We start from the raw sequence: 12,783 nt of genomic DNA, 5'->3' as shown, positions 1-12,783 counted from the left end.
GCCGTTATTGTTAGGAAGTTGGTCATTAATCCAACCTGTCTTTTCTCTGTGCTGTGGTTCCACAGCCTTCTAAAGGTATTGGTTCTTTCTGTCCTCAGTTGCTCTTAAGCCTGTTGCTAACTGGGTACAACTAGAAAACAAAACAAAACAAGACTTGACTGCAGTTGACATAAAAATGAGCTAAAGGTATCTGTTATCCACAAGCTCATTTTGTGCTCTGGGCTTGGGACTTTGACTTGGTCTCAAAGTGTGTTACCAGATGGCTAGTATCCTCATCTATAAGACAGGAAAAACAGCACCCACCTTGTCAGATCACTGCACAAGTGCAAGAAAATAAACAAGGGAGATGTTCTTGGTGCACAGTAATGGTTGAAGAAATGTTACATCTAAATCAGAGGGTGGAATCCTTTTACTGTTTTCTGTGGTAACCAGACTTCATCCGGGCTTTTAAGTTTTGTCCTAGGCATCATGTTCTAAAAGAGGGATGTTGACAAATTGTCATCCAGAAGCAAATGGCCACTAAGATAAGAATTTGGAAATAAGACTTTACAAGAAACACTGGAGGAGCTGGAACTACTTGGCCTGGAGAAGAAATAACTAGGAAAGAATGGCATGGGCAGGCCTCAGAGAGGTCATCAAGTAACTGACAGGACTCACATCCAGAAAAGGATTAAGCCTCAGTTTTGTTCCATAAGTATCCATTGTATTTACGTGTCAAGGGCAGAGAATGCAAGGCAAAGTAAAATACAATCCCTTCAGGCCCAGATCAATGTGACAGGGGTGCATACGGCGTGTTGGGGAAAGCAGAGAAGAATGAATTCTGCAGAGAGCCTGGAAAGCCTCACCAGGGAGGGGACGTCTGAGGGGAGCTTTAGGTAGAGGAAGAAGGGAAGGGGACGCAGGCAGCAAGCACAGCACGTGCAGGGAGAAAGGCATCCTCCAGGAAAACCTCGGACGCGCTGGTAGAGTGGAGGGAAGCGAGCCTGCAAAGTCCGGCTGGAGCCAGATCGTCAAGGGCCTTGGATATTAAGCTAAAGAGCCCAGACGATTTACCTCGAGTGGGTACTGAAGAGCCATCAAAGGCCTTTAAGCAGGGGATTTTTATTATAGGAGGATGTTGTAGTGGGGTGTGCTGAACGGCTTCTTGGAGGAGACGCAGAAGACAGGGGAGACGGGACATTCCAGACACATGGGCTGGAATCTTCCACTTATGTGGATAAACTCGAGCACATTATTAAACACTTGCTGAGTGTCCCCCCACCCCTCATCTAGTGGGATGATCACAACTACTTTAGAGAGACGTTTCAAGAACTAAATGAGGGGATATATTTAAGCCCCTTACCTGTGCCCGGTACCCAAATGGTGCTCAGTATCTTTTCCTTCCTTCTCTTTCTCTTACTGGGCAGAGTAGAAAGAGAAACAGAGTTCTCACTGAAACATGGAGTCCTGGCCACACAACAGGATAAATTCCCTTGGGAGAAATGAACATATTATGGGAAATGCTCAAGAAGGCTATTTCTCGGGGAGCCTGAGTGGCTCAGTCGGTTGAGCATCTGACTTTGGATCAGATCATGATCTTGTGATCCGTGAATTCGAGCCCCGCGTCGGGTTCTGTGCTGACAGCTCAGAGCCTGGAGCCTGTTTCAGATTCTGTGTCTCCCTCTCTCTCCGCCCCTCCCCCGCTCATGCTCAGTCTCTCTCTCTCTCAAAAATAAATAAACATTTAAAAATATTAAAAAATGCCATTTCTCTGGTAGAAGGGGAGACAACAAGAAAAACCTCAAAAGTCCCTTTCTACTTTAAGATTCTATCATCTTCAGGGTCTAAGTATTAAGGATATGGTCACAAGCCAGAGGTTTGATAAAACCTTTTAGTATTGACCTTGTTAAAAACAGCCAATCGGACCCATGGGAAATGAAACCTTTTCAAAATACACCGAAGTGTACGCTTTGAAAAGACCTACCCTAAACTTATAACGGTCTCTCAGGTGCAGGTAACCATCATGCAGAAAGAGGACTGGACTTGACGTTTAGAAGCCAGTGTCAGAAATTAAGGATTTTGCTGCATGGTCTTAGGCAGTTTCATTCCCCACGTCTCGGCCCCAGTTTTTCCATCAACATGTGGAGGTTGAACTTCAGTAGGGTCTTCCATAGCTAACATTCTACGATTCTGGGAGTGTACGTTATTAAGGTCATGCAATTATGGGTGTAAAATGTTAGAAGGTTCTAAGAGTTCCCACGGCAACTGTCACATAGGTTCTAATATGTCAATTTAATGGCATCACAGCCCATAAAATATGTTTTAAAATTGTATCGCATGCACTGGGAGTGAGACTCATTTGACATTCTTAGAATCCGAACTTCAGAATTCAGTGCATTTCAATTCTGAGCAAATTGGATTATTTCGTATTTCTGGTTGAGAGAGAAGGCACTTTCTCCGGTATGGCAAAGAAATAAAAATGTCAGTCATCTGTCACAGAAGGAAGATGCTGTCTTACCTCTCTGTTAACTCCAGGGTCCAGATGCTGCCTCCTCTGGAAGCAGACAACATGAAGACTGGGTCTCAGGACTGCCTGTTTTTGTGCTTGCTGTTCCTTCTGCCTGGAATGTCCTCTGGCCATTCCTGTTCATCCTGTTTGAAGCCTCTTCCTCCCTTTTTTAAGTTTATTTATTTATTTTGAGAGAGAGAGAGCATGCATGAGTTGGGAGGCGCAGAGAGAGAGAGGGAGAATCCCAAGTGAGCTGTGTGCGGACAGCACAGAGCCCCACGCAGGCTCCGTCCCACAAACTGTGAGATCATGGCCTGAGCCAGACTCGGGAGTGAGAGCGGGAGGCTTAGCCCACTGAGCCAGCCAGGCGCCCCCCCCCCCCCCCCCCCCCCCCCCCCCCCCCCCCGCACAGCAGAAGGAGTCCTTCCTTCCACTCTGCTCTCCTAGCACTTCCTGAGAGCCGTCATCATGGCAGACGAGAAGTATTGCCGTGTGACTAGTGGTTCTCTGCGGACGGGTCAAGGGCACAGCACCTGCCCTGTGCCGGGCATGTACATGCTCTCATGTCGTCTACACAGCAATGCTTAGGACGTATACATTGTTATCCCTGGTTTAGCTGTGGAAACTAAGGTCAGAGAAGTTAAATTACTTGCTCAACGTCATAGAACTGATATGAATCAAACTCGTTTGATTCTAAAGCCCATGCGCTTTAGATTTTCCATGCCCTTTTCTTGTCTTATTTGTCTCTGTAACCTGAGCTCGTAGAATAAGGCTGGCCTTTGGTGTACATCAATACGACTGTTGAATGACAGCCCAGTTCTGTTCAATCCGTCAGTAAAGATTTACCCATCGGAGCACAGTGCTAAGAGAACTACCGAGGAGAATGTAATCGGGTGGGGATCTAGCTAGCCTTTCTTGACTTGCAGTGAGCTTCTGGAGACACCATCTACTTGGAAATAAATACTCTCATAAGCTTTGGTGGTGTTTCAGCAGGAGAGGCTGTGGGAGTCCGTGGACATGGCCAGCTGTCAGGGTAGACCTGTTTCAACCTCACTGGTTTCACATCTTTCTAATAACCGTGCTTTATGATCTCATTTTCACAGGAGAAACAGAACTCAAAAACAACTTTCATCCCCATGCAAAGGGGTGCACAGGAGGCTGAACAAAATCCTGAGAGAGCAGAGTGGAGGAAGTGGTTAATTCTGCCTACAAGAATTAAGAAGGGTTTCACAGAGAAGGCGGCATTTGAGCTGAGACTCTAGGTTTACTTACGGTTTGTTTGTTTGCTCTCTCGGCATAGAAAGAGAAAGACATTCCTGGTAGAAAAACTGCAAACAGTTCTCTGTGATGGAACACACCAGGGGGAGACAGTAAAAGGTGAGATGAGAAAGCTTTATTGGGCCAGGTAGTCCGAAGGTCTTGAATGCCATGCTAAGAATTTAGATTTATTCTGTAGGGGTTCCATAACATTCTAATGCCCACTGAGCTACATCTTCAAAGCATCATAAATTTTTGTTTGTTGGCCCCAAAGTCCTGACAATAAGCAGGGAGAGAAGCAGTATAGCAAACATTGGAAGTCAGAGGGTCTGGTTCCAGTCTGATTCTGCTGAATACTTAATTGGTGACTCAGGCTCTCTGAGCTTTATTCTCTCCCATGAAAAGTGAAATGGTTAGAAGGTTTCTCAGACTTCTACTGTCGGCCAGCTTTATGAGGAAGATCCTTCACGAGGACGTTCATCTGATTTCCTGGGGTGGACGGACCTGCTGACATTCATGGGTTTCTGTAATTCCTTCCACTCCCGCTGGGCAGGGTCTGGGACTCTCTTCTAACTGATAGAATATAACAAAGGTGATGGAATGGATGGAATATACATTATTACATAAGTGGCTATGTGGCCACATGACTTCAAAATTGTAGCAACCATCTCACTGGAGTCTCTCTCTCTCTCTAAGTCCCTGGTTGGCTTTGAAGAAGCAAGCCGCCATCCTGTGGGATGCCTATGTTGGGAGGCCCATGTGGCAAGGAACTGTGGGCACGTCTAGTTGCTGAGGGCAGCCTCTGACCAACAGTCAACAAGAAAGTGAAGCTCTCGGTGTTGCAGCTGCAAGGAACTGAATTATGTTAATGAATGAGTGAGTGTGGAAACAGATCCTTCCCCAGCTGAGCCTCAGATGAAATGGCAACCCTGGCTAACTCCTTGACTATAGATAGTGTGAGACTCTAGGCAGAGGGCTCAATGAAGCTACAGTTGGATTCCTGCTCCATAGGATCTGTGAGATCATAAATATGTGTTGTTTGAAGCCCTTAAATTTGTGATAATTTGTTATGCAGTGGTAGATGCAGTTTCCCATCCTAATACTTGAAACTCCTGACCTCAAGCCCCGTACTCTATTCATCCATGTCACCTCTCTATGAACAATTGCATGCCAGTATCTATGTGCATCTGTGTGGGGGAGGCTTTATCGGTCTCTATATATGTGTAGGCCATATCTTCATGCTCAATCACAGACCTGTAGGAAATACTTATTATATGTGGGACACACACAGATGGGTGAGCCCAGAGATCTCTCTGAGGCGCTCACAGGCTGGTGAGGGAGACAGTCCCATGTGCATCTTCAAAGGTGAGGGAGCTAAGGAGATAAATGTATCTGACTGTATAAATGAGTCTGTTCTCCCTGTGTTATTTGATTCGAGTCTTATAAACCTCTGGGAAGACGCTGTACACCAGAGTGGTTAAGGGACTTACCTTAGATCACACATCTAGTGGAGACCATATCCATTACTGTAACTCAATTCTTCTGTTTCAAATTGTCTTTTGAACAGTTAGCTACACATTTTCTATGTATTAATAGATTCTGCTGGAACTTCCTGGCAAACTTATGTGGAAGTCTCTGGGAGGTTACATGGGTGGAATTCTGCCTGATTCCAGTGTCAGTGCACCCATGAGCTCTCTACATCGTCCCTCCGGGAAAGGAGCCGGAAGACGACCTGGGAATGTGTTCATGCGCCTTCAGCTGGCACATGGTGAGCATTCGGGAACAGAGGATGATCTGCATATTTTGTGCCCCTCTATGTCTGAGGCATCGTGTGATGTGACAATGAAGATATAGAGCTATGGTACTCAAAACTCAGGAACCAACAAATCCCCTGAGGAGACCGTTGAGATGCCGACTCCGGAGCCCTACCTCAAGAGCTCCCGATCCCATGACGCCCAGGAATTATTTTCATCAAGACCCTCAGATGATTCCGACATAGAAAAACCACAAAGCATGTGGATATTAGTGGTAAAACCACAGCCATGCCAGGTAGAGGTTTGCTTTTCCTGCCCTCTGGTGGGAGCTGTTCCCAAACAGATCCCACGAATGTTTACAGTTCCTCTTCCTTATGGAAAAGGGGAAGCTGGTGGGGGGCTAGTAGGTGTCTTAGCTGGTTCTCTTCATAAGGAATAAAAACCAAAAACTTTGATTAGCATTTGCCAATATCTATGGTGTAAATACTCATACCACGGATGATATCAAGCTACCAAAGGGATATCGCGGAAAACTGAGTTGGGAGGGGACACGTGGCACCGTCCCTATAGCAACGGTAGGAGGGAGCCCAGGTAAGGGGAGGGGACTTACTTCCCTGGGCCTCAGTTTCCCCGCTAATAAAATGACAATGCATGAAGGGCTTCTGATTTCTAATGGATTATGCTTTACATATGACTAACTATTAGGGCTGACTGGGTTGAGAAAAGCCAGATTTAGGGGGCCTGGTTGTCACAGAGGGGGACAGAGTGGGCCCAGCTCTGCTCATCCCTTTTTCCATGGGAGGGTCGAGGAGCTCACTGGCTGGGTGTCAAGTTCGTGGGCTTCAAATCCTGGCCGAACATTTACTGAGCTTCTGCAAGCCTCAGTTTCCCTATCTGGAAACCGCAGGGAATAACGCTGTACCTACCCCCACAGAACGGCTGTAAGGACTAAGTGAGATAAAGTCTGGTGCCTGGTAAAATTTCCATAAATATTAATTTCCATGTCTTCGTTCCTTGCCTATGATGGTAATTTTCCAAATTGTACCAGAGCCTTGTTAGACAAAATGGCCAATTTCATTTGTAAACAGAGTCGTAAGTCACTTATACTGTATGATTTGAGGGAAAGATCCTTCAGACAAAAAGTTTATGTATGTACAATGTATGTGCATATGTGTATACACATACGTATACATACATGATGTGTGTGTGTGTGTGTGTGTGTGTGTGTGTGTGTGTGTGTGTTCCTCCGCTATTCTGTTATGGGCGCTGAACTCCAATCATTTAAGTCTTTGTTAATGCCCCATAGCAAAGACCACTAGGAACGCAGCTGTAGTCAAAGTTGTGTTTATAGGACTTGTTGCTTGAGGGACACGGCGCCCCTAGTGGCAGCTTGGGGTGTGTCGGAGGATGCTGATAGGGGCTGGTTGTAAGCAGGAGTTTGCTCTCCTTGGCACCATCAGAAGACAGAGGCAATCCAGTGATTAGGTGTCTTTTTATCGAAGACAGGGAAGAATGGAGGAGAACCCAGTCTATAATTGGTAAAGAAACCACCTCACCCCTCATGTTCCCAAGGAAGGAGGATGTTGGTCATCTTTCCGATTTTGCACGGTATTCTTGTTTTTGTCTGATTTCAGGCATGATTGTGGAGTGGTATATTTTTGTCTTGCTGTGTCACGATTACTGCCACCTTGTCTATGATGTCCTGTGAACTTGCTTACGTTCACCTGGAAAAGGCCATGGCCCAGCTGTGAGCAAGCGCCAGGCCAGCCAGCTGCTGCCAGGGCTGCTGTTTTACCTCTCGTCTTATTTATTTGCAAAACATCTACTGAGGCCTTTTATGCGTGATCACACATATCTCATTTGAACCTCACCACATAATCCTGTGAGGGATAATTCTCTTCATTTTATGGATGAGGAAACAGACTCTGAAAGATGACTGACTTTCTAAATTCATCCAGCAAAAAAAAAAAAAAAAAAAAGAGTCTCTAGAGACTTGAATTCAGAACCGTCCGTCTCCAAGTCCAAGGCTCACCCAGTCAAGCCACTCCACGAGGAGCAAGGTTCTGAGATGGCAGAGGATCACCCTATTCCTCTTTGGCTACCTGAAAGAGGTCGCCGTTCCTGGCAGGACTGCTGGGCTCTCGGGGTCCCCCGCTGAGGCAGTGACAGTGCAGAGGGAGCGCTGGGCCAGCCAGCGGGGCGCACAACTGGCTGTCAGTTGCGCAGCTGTTTGGCGTGACAGACAATGCAGGCACTTGGGCTGTTTGTCCCAGACCTGCCAGAAACTCTCCATGTGACCTGGAAACAGTCATCTCCCAACTTTGGGCCTCACCCTCTCTAATGATCTAAGAGCCCCTGAGCTCCGGAAATTGATAAATAAATATTGAGTGAATGTGTGAAACGAATGAATTAATGAATGAATGGGAGGCTGACCAGAAACTCATTTCCTAGAATCGGCATTTTGTTTCGTTCCGTCTTTCTCCTTTTTCTGGTTTGCATGGTTCCAACCTCTGTTGCCATCCTAGCCCTCGCTCCTCTGTGTCTGGGGCTCCTTCGAACTCTTCCAGGCCAGTGGCCCAGTGGCAGCTGCTGATGTGGGGGTGTCTCCTGGCGGCCCTTAGTCTCAGTGACCCCAGCCCTCTGCAGCCCCCCTCAACCACCGCTTCCTGCAACCCCCCAGCTCTGCTCCCACTCCGACCCTTAGAGGGAGGGGCTGTGTCCTGCCTTAGAAATGACCAGGTCTGCCCCCTCAGGCCCAGAGAGCAAGCAGTGTTTATGCATGGTCACGTAGCAACTGGGCACATCACAAACAGAACGCAGGCATCCTGAGTTAAGCGTCTGACTTCGGCTCAGGTCATGATCTCATGGTTCATGAGTTCTAGCCCCCTATCGGGCTTTGCTGACAGCTCAGAGCCTGGAGCCTGCTTCAGATTCTGTCTCCCTCTCTCTCTGCCCCTTCCCCACTCGCACTCTGTCTCTATCAAAAATGAATAATTAAAAATTCAGAAAAGAACCCAGGCATCCCAATTCCTAGTTCCACCTCCTAATCTTCTGGGAAAGGTCTGATTTCTAGTTCTACCTCCTTATCCTCTAAGAAAGGTGTTTTCATTTGAAGGCTGCCAGTTGTAGTCCATTCTGTATGTTGACTCCACACATGTTTGTTGACCTGTGCTGGGTTTTGGAGACGGGGAGAAGAATAAAACACTGTCTATGCCTGCAGGGAGTTCTAGTCAAGTGAGGAGACAAATAAATAGCTAATCACACTAGGAGTGCTCTGGAAGCTAAAGTAGGCAAAACACTGCAGGAAGATGGGAAGGAGCAAGGACAGGATGGCTAGGGGTGGAGGGAGGTCATGGTGTTGGCATTGCATCTTGAACAATGGGTGGGAGTTTGCCATGCAGACAGCTGAGTGGGGCGAAAGAGCATTGCAGTCATGGGTGACTGCTTAACCTGCAGGACGTCATGGAGTCATTGAAAACCACGGCAGAAGTCCCCACGTATGCAGTGGAGATGCAGGAAAAATGGTCCTAGAATAAGAAAAACCATAGGTTCTGGTTTCAGCCCTGCCACAGAGTCACTGGATGCCTTTAAAGCAAATCACTTACTCTCCCTGTGTCTCAATTACCACCTCATCTGGCAGGGAAGATGCCCGTAGGCCGTAGAGTGGTAAAGTTGCTCTGTCCCAAACGGGAGCCACAAGGCACTATTTCAATTTAAATTCATTAAAATTAAATTAAATTTGGGACTCCTGGGAGTCTCAGTTGGTTAAACAGCTGACTTTGGCTCAGGTTATGATCTCACGGTTCGTGGGCTCAAGCCTCGCATCGGGCTCTGTGCTGACAGCTCAGAGCCCAGAGCCTGCTCCAGATTCTGTGTCTCCTTCTCTCTCTGTCTCTCAAAAATAAATGAAGGTTAAAAATTAATTAAAAAATTAAATTAAATTTAAAATTCAGTTCCTTCATTGCACTCGGCATAATTTAAGCACTTAAAAGGCACCTGTGGCTAGTGGTCAGTGTATTGGGTGGCACAGATTTTGAACACTTCTATTAGCTCAGAAAGTTCTATTGGGCAGAGCTGCTCCACAGGCCTGTGGGTTGGGTGAAAGGAAGGGAATTTGTCCTGTCGCGGAGTGAGCTCTCCAGGCTCCCCACTGCCTGTTTGGGAGGAGATCCCAACGAACGGGATACAGAGGACATCCCATTTCACTGCCCAGCACTGGCTCCTGTCACACGGTGACCCGGCGGAGAGAGCAAGGGTTCTTTGCCCTTTGGTCAATGCACACTATTTTCTGATGTAGCTATGAGAACACCTATCACGGTGCCTGGCCCATAACAGGGAACTTAACTAAATGTCCAGCTAGTCGACCCCCCAGATTCCTTCTCGGGAAACAGAAGACCAGGCCGCCTTGTTTAGGACGCGGATCTCCAAATTCCAAGCTACCTCGGACGATGGGATTTAGGGTACATCGATGGTCTGAGGGCCTCATTTTGTCCTACGCACTTAGGGTTTGTTTAAGTTGTAATCCGAGCAACCTTATGAAGAAACTATCAGATGTGTGACCCTTAGTGGCACCTTCTCTGGGGCTGCAGGTGTGAATGTGGGGGTGCGGCTAGCAGGAGTTAAACAATGGAAAACCCTGTTTGCAATGCACAAGACTTTCATGTGATCTGGTTCTGTGGTTTAACAAGACGATCCTGTCATAGCAGGTAGGATCAATATTTAAAAACAACAACAACAGAGGAGTTCACCACCTGCTCTGTACCGAGCACTGTTGCAGAGGGTCTAAGAGATGACCCAGCAGCCTGTGAGGCGGCGGTGAGCAGGCTCGTTATCCTCACGCTGCACACAGGAGGTGAAGGCTGGAAGATGTGGCTTGCCCAAGACCTCACAACTACTGAGACTGTTGAGCGGTGAACCCGCGTCTCCCACAGGCAGTGGCCCGAGTGCCTGGAATGTTAGCCAGCCCTCTCACTTCTGTCGGTGTTGAATATCAGGACTGGAAGGAGGCTTCCGGACCATCCAGTCCAATCCATTTCTTTATTTTAGTTCACTTTTTAAATAGAATTTATGGTCAAGTTGGCTAACATACAGTATATACAGTGTGCTCTTGGTTTTGGGGGTAGATTCCCATGATTCATTGCTTACATATAATAATCATGGGGATGCTGAAGACCACAGAAGGGCCTTGATCTGCCTGAGGTGACTCAGTAAGCTTTTTACAGCAGACTTCGAACCTGTGGGTCTCTTGACTCCTATTTGATGCTCTCTTTGCTTCACTACTTTAAAAGGCACCATGCGGGCGCCTGGGTGCCTTGGTCAGTAGATGGTCCGACTTCAGCTCAGATCACGCTCTCATGGTTCATGAGTTCGAGCCCCACAGTGGGCTCACTGCTGTCCCTGCTTGGATCCTCTGTTCCCCTTTCTCTGCCCCTCCCCCACTTGTGCTCGCACGCTCTCTCTCTCTCAAAAATAAACATTAAAAAAAAGAGCCAAATAATTAAAATGACCCCTGGGCATCTTCTGGTTGCCCAGCTTGTGCTGGATGCTTTTGTGGAGAAAAACAAACAAACCTTGGCCTTGCAGAGAGAAGCAACCTCGGTTGTCTACCCAGGGACCTTATGCAAGTCAATTTATGTCTCAGCCTCAATTTCTCCAGATAAAGAACAAAGATATAAGTACCTTCAGGATTAAAGTAAAGTGCTTAGCTCAAAGTAATTGCTCAAGAAATAAGAATGGATATTGAGGACACAGGTCCTGCCCTTCACAATCTAGATATGGAGCAAGACTAACATGTAAGAAGGGATTGGGGGACAGCAGAGAGCAGGCTTGCTTGTCAGGTCAGACAATGAATGTTAGGACAATTTACGGGTGTTGGTTCCCTGCGGCAAAGAAGTCTTTAACAAGCTAATACACGGGAAAGAATCCTAAGGAAAAGGCTGGCCTGCAGAAACCTGATGTGACACTAGGTGGCACTGGTGGCCCACTTGGGAACTGGGTGGACCCAGCAGGTAGCAGAGAACCTGGTGACACGTCTTCCTTCTTCTTGCTGCTGGGACATAGGCCAACAGAGAGAGTGACCATGGGTGCTATGCCGAGGGGCAGGGTGCTATGCCCCAGGGAAGAAGGATAAACAGGAATTCCTCACTCTTTAACAGCCACTCTGTCAGGTCTTCTCTCGGTTTTATGCATAAGGCACCGTGACTCAGAGAAATGAAATAATTTCCCCAAGGGATACTGTTAAGAGGTGGATTCGGGGATTTGAATCCAGTCCCACTGATTGCGAAGCCCGTCTTCTTTCTAGGAAAATATGTTGCTACCAGCCAGTGGAATCTCACTTTATCCACAGACTAAACAGGACGTTGGGGGAGCTGACACCAGAAAAGAGAAAACAATTAAAACTGCTTTCCTCCCCTGTGATCTTTCTGCATTAATTCCCATCTCTTTTCATCTGGTCTGCTGCAGTAGTTTCCTAATCCATTTCCTTGCTTTTACTCTTACCCCCTTACAGCCTGTTCTCCAAGTGTTTTATTAAAATAAAACCACATCACATTATTCCCCCGTTCAAAACCCTCCAATGGCTTCTTATGCCAATTAGAACAAACTTCTCACCAAGCCTACAAGCAGTGGTGTGCTGGTAAATACTAACAATAGGCTCTTGGGGATGGGGAGCCCTCATTTGTAGCATTTGCTAATTGTAGTGTGCATTCTCCCTCCAAGGCCAATTTCAAGCTTCCAACATGATATCATTGAACAATAAAGCTCCAGGGCCAGTCTGAGTTGGCTCCACGATACTGCTGTGCCAGGGTCCCATATGCAGGAACGGCCCCAGACTATTTCTTAAGAAGAACTGCTTATCCCTCTCCCCCTGCTCACTCTGCTGGATCCTGAAACTTCTCACTGTTTCTTGAATGTAGCAAGCACACTTCTACCTCAGGGCCTTTGCACTTGCCCTTCTTTCTGTTTGCGATGTTTTCCCCCACATCTGTGAATAACTTGCTGGACCAGTTAATTCTCTGCTCAAATGTTACTGAGAGGCCTTCCCTGAACAACTTACCTAATATATAGGAGCCCCCTGCCCTCCATCACTTTTACTCCCTTTATGTTTTTGATGGGCACCCATCACTAACTATTAATAAGGGATAAACTTTTTATACTTATTTGTCTGGGTCATTATTGTACTCCCAGCCCTCTAGAAAAGGCAAAGCTCAAAGAATGCACTCAATAAATGTTTATTGAATTGACAAAGGAGTAACTGTCTTTTATCTACTTGGAAGGAGCCCCACA

The 12,783-nt window shown here is 46.9% G+C and overlaps 1 long non-coding RNA gene across 1 annotated transcript; it reads right to left on the bottom strand.

Moving 5' to 3' along the window:
* Positions 1 to 345: 345 nt before the first annotated feature.
* LOC115299872 lies at positions 346 to 4,300 on the bottom strand. Its single transcript, XR_003912379.1, has 4 exons — positions 3,761 to 4,300; positions 2,498 to 2,652; positions 1,343 to 1,471; positions 346 to 473 (listed from the first exon to the last, which is right to left on the bottom strand). It is a non-coding gene; the product is annotated as an uncharacterized LOC115299872 (long non-coding RNA).
* Between the last annotated feature and the right edge of the window lie 8,483 nt (positions 4,301 to 12,783).

The sequence above is a fragment of the Suricata suricatta genome, chromosome 8, assembly GCF_006229205.1.
Source record: "Suricata suricatta isolate VVHF042 chromosome 8, meerkat_22Aug2017_6uvM2_HiC, whole genome shotgun sequence".
Lineage (NCBI taxonomy): Eukaryota > Metazoa > Chordata > Mammalia > Carnivora > Herpestidae > Suricata > Suricata suricatta.
Note: the sequence above shows the minus strand (reverse complement) of the source record. Positions and strands in the feature narration are given on the sequence as shown.